The following is an 8077-nucleotide window of genomic DNA, read 5'->3' as shown; positions in this document are numbered from 1 at the left end:
ACACTGGCTTCAAACTCACAGAGATTCTCCTACCTTTACCTCCTGAGCACTGTGATTAAAGGAATGTACCTGGCTATTAATATTTCATATTTTAAAGATTTATTCAGGACTGGAGTCCATACTTCCGGAACCTATATACTGTGCTGGGTGGGTATGGCGGCCCAACTGCAATTCTAGGCTGGAAAGGCAAACTGGCTAGAGAGACTAGCCATAATCACAGGCTCTCCATTAGCCCCCAGCATCCATAAAGATGCCAACTGTGGTGGTACACACTTGTGGTTCCAGTGGTAGGGAGGCGCCGATCCAAGGAAGCCATTACTTGCCATCTTGTCTAACCTAACTGGTACGCATCAAGTCAAAGAGAGATCTGTTTCAAAGGAGATAGAGGGCACTTCTGAAGGCGACACTGAGGGTTGCCTTCTGGCCTCTATGTGTACATGAACATGCACGGACGTGCACAGACATACACATAAGCATGACTTCTGCAAAAGATTCTAAGTTTTTTGCAGTGGTGGACATTAACTTGAACATGATTCTTTCTAGAGATCTTTGCAATTAAAGGGGGCCTATGCCGAAAATAACAAATACCTATGATAACCAAGATCGAATGATCAATTAGGTATCAGGAAGTGGAAGCAGGCAAGTAGAATGGGAGTCTCTTCTTCCTAGTCCTCGCCTATGTGACCTTGCATAAGTCATTTAACCTTTCAGAGTCTTTGTGTCTTCATCTACGAAATGGGAAGAGCCACGTTTGCCTTATAAAAACAGAGAATAAGGAAGCGTGGAAACCGACGCCTTAGCGCACACGCCAGGATAGTAGCAGGTTGAGAATCCTGGACGGCTTTTAGGAAAAACATAAACAAAAGTAGTGAGATCAAGTGTAAGAGGCAAGGGTCCGAGCCAGCTCTTCCAGGGCCCGAGCCCCAGAGTCTGAGCAGGTTCTTCCAGGATGCGAGCCTGCTCTTCCAGGGTCTGAGCCCCAGGGTCCAAGCCTGCTCTTCCAGGATCTGAGCCACAGGGTCCGAGCCGGCTCTTTCAGGGTCCTAGCCCGCTGTTCCAGTCTCTTCCACCGTACCCCGTGTGGTTGTGGACAAGGTTGCCCCCTGGGGTCTCTCCGTCCTCACTTGTGGTACAGGGCTTCTTTAGACATCTTCACTCGCCACTGCCCATGTTCCCTAAGTTTGTTAATTATAGCCTGGAATGTCACTGCCCACCAGGCTTTGAACCAGCATGAGAAGAACAGCGGGGCCACACAGAGCTGGCAAAATTCTGGACAGAAGCACAGAGGCTGGCATCTTACCCCTCAGTCTGCCTTATCTCTGGAAAAGCCTGTTCCTCATCTGTTTCGTTTTGTTCTCTTCAGGGACTTGAACCTAGAGTGTCATGCATGCTAAGGAAATGCTCTTTCTCAGGGAGCTGTGTTCTCAACCCTCTTTTACTCTGTTATAAGCTACCCAGGCTGACCTCAGACACACTCTGCACCCCGGTCTTGGATCTGTGAACCTCCTGTCAGAGCACCCAGAAGAGCTGAGTTATAGGCCCTGCTCTCTTGTTTGCTTTTGGAAAGACAACGGTGGGAGAAGGAGTCACCAAGATGCTGAAGCTCAAGGCCCAGGGCCATGAGCCACGTGCCTGGGGACTCTCACACCGGAAGCTGCTGTCAGTAACCCCCAACAGACTGTTTACACGGTGTGTGTGCATGTGGGCGCGTGTGCATGTGTGCACGTGTTCGTGTGTGTTCTCAAGACAGACTCTCACTATTATGTAGCCCTAGCTGCCCTGGAACTCACTATGTAGACCAGGTTGGCCTCGAATTCATAGACTGTGTCTCTTCCTCCAAAGTGCTGGGATTGAAGGTGTGCACCACCACTCCCTGATTACACCATTACTGTGTGTGTGTGTGTGTGTGTGTATTGTGGATATATATATATATATACACACATATCATCATTCTCTCCATAGTGGCCTTCTCCTCACTCTCTTCCTCTTCTTCTCCAATCCGATCCTGTCTCTTTTCCCTCCCCCCTCTTTACCGCCCTCTCTCCTTGTCTCCTGGTTTCTTTCTTCTAAGGTCCTGAAGTTGTGCAAACTGTTCTCAGCCTCCGTTTCCTGTCTCAGAGCACAGTGCTCATGGGTAACAAGACGAACGAGCTCTGAAGTCAGACTGTTTACCTAGGATAACAGACTCATCAGCATGCACTCAGCGTACACATTAACTCATGCCACCAGAAGACACCGAGAGTCTTCCCTGTGCCAGACCCATATTTAGGAAAAAGAGACACAACACGAGCAGACAGACAAGACCTCTTGCCCCTACAGGACTCATCTCTTAGCGTCACACACAGACTCCACACATGACACACACACAGGCATGTAAAGACAGGTCTCTTGTTTCCTGTGTCCCTCTGACAGCTGAAATGAAAACTCCAAGTTGGATCTAGAGTCGAATTTACATGACCGGCTGCTGTGTCCTCTCAGATATTGTAGGAATAGACACGAAAGAAAATGGGGAAGGGTTTCTCCATGTTCCCCCTTCCACTCTTCTTACTGTAACTGATCGTTTGCTTGCCTCCACAGTAGCCAGGTGTATTTTTATTATGTCTCACATCTGCCTCAGCTTTAAAAAGGCATAATGCATGATATGCCTGAGAAACTAAACATAGTTTTTTTTTTTCCCTGTGCTGGTGACTGAACTCAGGGCCTCACATGCTCTGAACAAATGCTCCAGTATTGAGCCACACCCTCAGCCTCAGAAAAGTCATGCACAAAAGCCCAAAGCATCTCGCAGGTATGTGTGCCTTGCCAAAGAGTCACGTCAAAACAACTGTCAGAAATTATAACCTACCTGCAGAACTCAGGAACATAATCAGAGTTATTTCCATATAACTACACTCTAAAACACCCATCCCAGACAGGCAGGCACATGACAATAACATAGTTTATTCCTGCATACAGAGGCAGGAATCTGCTCCAGACTTGTGAGATTTATTTGCACCATTATTGCAGATGAACTGGGTAGAAAGTTCCAAAGGTAGAGGCTAGGATTGACAGTCTTCTCCATTTCCGGGGGCTCTTCATCATCCTGCAAGAACTAAGATGTATTAAATACATCTTACAGTATAATAACATTGAACTGATCTAAGAAAAAATGTCTTCTTGTACTGTGAGTTTTAACATTAGATTCTTTGTAGATGAGCACCTTTGAGTGCAGAATAAATGCAGCGTGGTCTTACATTGTTTTGTTTTCGAAATAGGTTTTCACTACATAGCCCAGTCTGGCATCAAATTCTTAGTCCGTCTGCTTTCCCAGTACTGAGATTATAGGCCTACACCACCACTCCGAATCCATACTGTTTTAAAGATGCTGTAACTCAGGCTGCTGGTGGTGTACTTGTCTAGCATATATGAAGCCTAGGGCTGGAGAAGGAGATATCTACTCTTGTAAAAGCTAATATTTATGTAATGCTTAAACTATTCCAGGCCCTATTCTCCATCCATGATGTGTTTCACTCTTAAAAATCACTCCATGAGTTATAAACATCACCTCCCTAGAGATGGAGAAATGGACTTTGAAATGGACTTTCTTTTTCTTAAAAAATATTGTGTGCATGCGCGCGTGCATGTGTGTGTGTGTGTATGGCCGTGCATATGGTATGCACTTGGGGGTCACAGGGCAACCTTGGGTGTCAGTCTCCACCTTTCACGTTGACTGAGACTAGAAGTGCTAGGATTACAGATGAGTGCCCCTTCACCTGGCTTTCCGTGAGATCTGGGTATCTGAACTCAGGACCTCACGCTTGGATGGTGAGTCCTTTATCCACTGAGGCATCTCCGCATCCCCAAAACATTTCTTGACCCTGATCCATCAAATGCGATTACATCTAAAGATGCTTAGCACAGGGTTCTCCACAGACGAGGCGTTTAGTAAGTGCTCGCTATTATTTCTTTGCTCAGTTTTCCTGGAAGCCCCTTACAAAAGGAGGCAGAAGGAGGCAGGGGCTGTGGTTCCCTGTGAGTGTGGCCACAGCCTAAAGCCCTCTGCCAAACACAAGACGCGGGCTTAGGACCTACCTTTAGGACTTTGAGGAAAACATAAAATGAAGAAGCAATATATATTAAAACGGGGCTTCTCACAGAGTAAATCGAAGGCCCAACTTGGTGAGGTGTGAGCTTGGCAGTAACTGACCATGGCTAAACTAAGTCATTGTGCCCCTCAGGGTCAGCTCCATTCACAAGTCTGCGACCAACTCACCTGTGGAAATTCTGGCCTCGACTCCACAGCCATCCCTGGAGAATTAAGCTGTATTTTCTACCTATTCCCAGGGTTCTGAGATGGAACGGCAGGGCTCGCCCAGGGCAGAGCTCTTTGAGAGTTGTGGATTTCCTGCCTTCTCTTCAGGTATATATGAACATCTGTTTTGCTAAGAGCTTACCACGTGCCGTCTTCAGGTTACGATTTCCCTTCAGGTTACGTTTACCCTTATGGAGGGTAAAGGTCCGTACTCATCCTGCCGTTTGGCCTAATTTATTTAACTATCCGTGACCCGAGGCCCACCGATACTGATCATTGTCAAATGCCCCGGAAATACAAATGGAACTGAGGTATGAAAGGGGTATTTGAAAGTGTCATTCAAAAGCCAAAGCCCCTCCCCCGTCACCCTGGCACCCTGGACGCACCTGTTCCTTTTCTGTTAGTTCTGTTCCTTTCCTAATCCTTTTTCAAATTTCACCTGCCATTGAGAGCCCACTGCCGTTGTCATTTTTTTTTTGAAGGACAAACCTGTTTTTCTAGTGATAATTGCATTGGCCATCTGTCTCCATGACCCCCCCCCAACCCTCCTCCAAATCCCCAAAGGGCTGAGGTAATAGTGCAATAAAAGACCATATTTTGTCTGATTGCAACAGGCAGCATTTTGCTCATGTTTGTTCAACATGAGGATGTATCTTAGGACAAACTAGGAACCAATGAAAAAGTCCTCATTGGGTTTCCAGTCCCCTGCCCCCAACTCCATGCCCGAACAGAGTTCAGAGCTGGAGAAACGGCTGCCTCCCACCTCTGATGAAGAGAACCACTTCATTAGGATGTTTTCCACTGGAGGTTATGTCATTGCTGTTTAACAAGGAGACACGGATTACTAACATTCTTCCTGAGGATATTCAGAGGAAAAGCCTGTCTCCGTCAGGACTGAAGACAAAACCAACCAGGTGGTTATATACTCTCTTTGAAGCTGCACAGGAAAGCACTGAGAAACTCTGGCTCTAAGGAAACCCTTCCTTGATTGACAATATCCAGAGGTTTGTTTCTGATTCAACTTTGATAAGAGAAACCCAGTAGGAATTTAGCGTGTATCTCTACAAGGTCAAATCTAGAAGATGAAATGGGGGTTTCAGATAATTAATTTGAGGCACATCATCAGTCACTGATTAGAGGTTTGGCGTGGGTGACAGAAGCCCCAGCACCTGGTCATGCTGGAGTTTTCCAGGCAACCATTATGAGCAGAAGCTATCTTCTCCCTCTGAGCTATCAAAATATAATACCACTTTATGGGGTTAATTTTACTGTGATTACAGACTTACCCAGAAAGAGTCCTCAAACTATTTAGACTTTGTTGTGCCTCTGGAAAGACTGACTCAAAATATCTCCTGGAGACATTATCTTAGCAAGAGACTTCTAGAACTTAGAGGCATTGGTGGATTGGCCTAAAAACCAGAATTAATGACATTCCAGTGTGACTGTGCTTTGGTTAAAAGGTAAACAGAAACAGAGAAGAAGAAAAACTATTTGTTGTTCGAACGTAAGCTAAGCATCCTTTCATCTGCTCTTTCAACCTTACACACCACCTATAAAACACACCTAAGACATCTCAGAAAGGTCAGGAGAACTGCAGCCTGGTCAGGGAGCTCAAGACAGAAGAACAACACTGTACTGTTCTTTGGATTTTGGTTTCATTTTCTGGATCCTAGTCATGGATGTAAAGAGGCTAGCATGCCAGACACACCAGGAATTATAGACCAAAGAAGGGCAAGCGAGCTGGACAGACATGGCCTACCAAGACAGAAAGCTCTGAGGTAACAAGGACTTTCCTGCAAGCCAACACCACAGGAAGTCTGTGGTCTTGCCCATTCTCCATACAAACTGCCAACTTCTAGCAACACCTATACTAGAACCATGTCAGAGAAGACAAAATATAAGCTGAGGCTCATCAAGCTTTGGCTGGGGAGATGGCTCAGTGGGCAAAACATTCGCTGTTCAAGTGTAGGGACCAAAGTTCAAATCCTCAGAGCCCATCTAAAGCTAGACAGGGAGATGAGAGGTGGAGGCAGGAGGATACCAGGAATATTTAGAGGCAGCTAAGCTAGTGTACACATCGAAAAACAAAACACCTGTCTAGAAGTAAGGTAAAGGGCAAGGCCGGATATCTGAAGTAGTCATGTGAACTCCACATGCATTCCTGCATTATTCCTGAGCACAAATACACACATGCACACACACAAAGGAGACTAGTGACATGGGATCTCTCTCTCTCTCTCTCTCTCTCTCTCTCTCTCTCTCTCTCTCTCTTATTGAGACAGTCCTGGAACTCCCTCTGTAGACAAGGCTGGCCTCCAACTTAGAGATCCACCTGCCTCTGCCTGTTGACTACTGGGATTTATAGGTCTGTGCCACCACTGGCCCACAAGATAGGGCATTTCAAGCCTAGGTAATGAGCGGCTTTTCAAGCAGCTAGCAGAGGCCAGCGCGGCTTCTCACCTACACAGAGAAGGTTCTCTTCCACACTGGAGGTTCTTGTGAGCCACCTAATGTGAGGACTAGGAACTGAACTCAGGACACACAGGGGGGATTCTCTCCCACACAGGGGGATTCTCTCCCACACAGGGGGATTCTCTCCCACACCTTTTGCAATCTGAGTATCTTCCCCAGATGCCAGTGGAGGCCAGCAAGAGAACCTGACCTCTGACCTTTGCTTTGCAGAAACAAAGCATTTCCTTCCTATTTCTTTGCTGTACATCAGGATAAGCCACTTGAAATGGACGTTTTAAATATGACCCAAGACTTTAGGATATAGCAGGCAAGTGCCCAGGTGTCGTATAAAAATCATTCCATCCAAGAACCAGGAAGATCTTGATCCAAGTGGGGAAGAAGACCACAGATACAGAGAAGGAGGGAAAATTAGAGAAGATGTTGGTCAAATAATCAAAATTTCAGTGAGGAAAGAAGAATTCAAGGACTATGTACAATACAGTAATTATGATTAATAACGGTGTAGTGTATACACGGAAATCGCTAAGAGCCCGTGTCCTTGCCACAGAAGAGAAGATTGTCAGTGACATATACATTATTTCATGTCACCATTTAGCAGAACATACATATCATCATCGTACACGCAACTTTTATTTGTCAGTTTTAAAAACAGATGATAATCGCCAGACAAAAGGAAATAGCCATTAAAAACGTGTCCGTCTCATTGTTGGAAACACATGGGGGAAAAAAAAAGTCTCAGTAAAGAACTAGGAAACACGCAGAGCCAAATGAAAGTTTGTTTAAATGAAAGGTACAATAACCAATAGTGAAAGTTCTGTGGATGGGCCGACATGTAGAATGGAGTGGGGTTGAGGTCCCTAAGAGAGGACCAGTGAGCCGAGGATAGAAACAGTAGAAATTACCTAAACTGAACAGTGGGAGAAAATGGCTGAAAAACCATTATCCGAGCTTCACATACACAGGGATAGAGAAGGGGGCGGGGCTTCAAAACTACCTGAGGAAACAGTGACCAGAGCTGAGGAGCAGGCGCAGATGAGCTCGTGCATAAAGGACAGGCATAAAACCCCAGCAGAAGGATTCCTGGGCTTGCTGGCCAGCAAGTCTTGCCAAATCAGTGAGTTCTAGGTTCGTTGAGAGGCCTCGTCTCAAAAAGTAAGGTGGAGCGCCTGGAAAGAGGGCTCGGTGCTCAAGAATACTTCCTGCTTTTCTAGAGGTCCTGAGTTCGGTTCCTAGTCCTCACATCAGGTGGCTCACAAGTGCCTATAACTCCAGCTCCAGGGGAACCTAACGCCTTCTTTTGGACTCTGTGGGTCC

Source organism: Grammomys surdaster, unplaced genomic scaffold (genome assembly GCF_004785775.1).
Source record: "Grammomys surdaster isolate TR1022 unplaced genomic scaffold, NIH_TR_1.0 66, whole genome shotgun sequence".
Taxonomy (NCBI): Eukaryota; Metazoa; Chordata; class Mammalia; order Rodentia; family Muridae; genus Grammomys; species Grammomys surdaster.
This window is presented reverse-complemented; position numbering follows the sequence as displayed.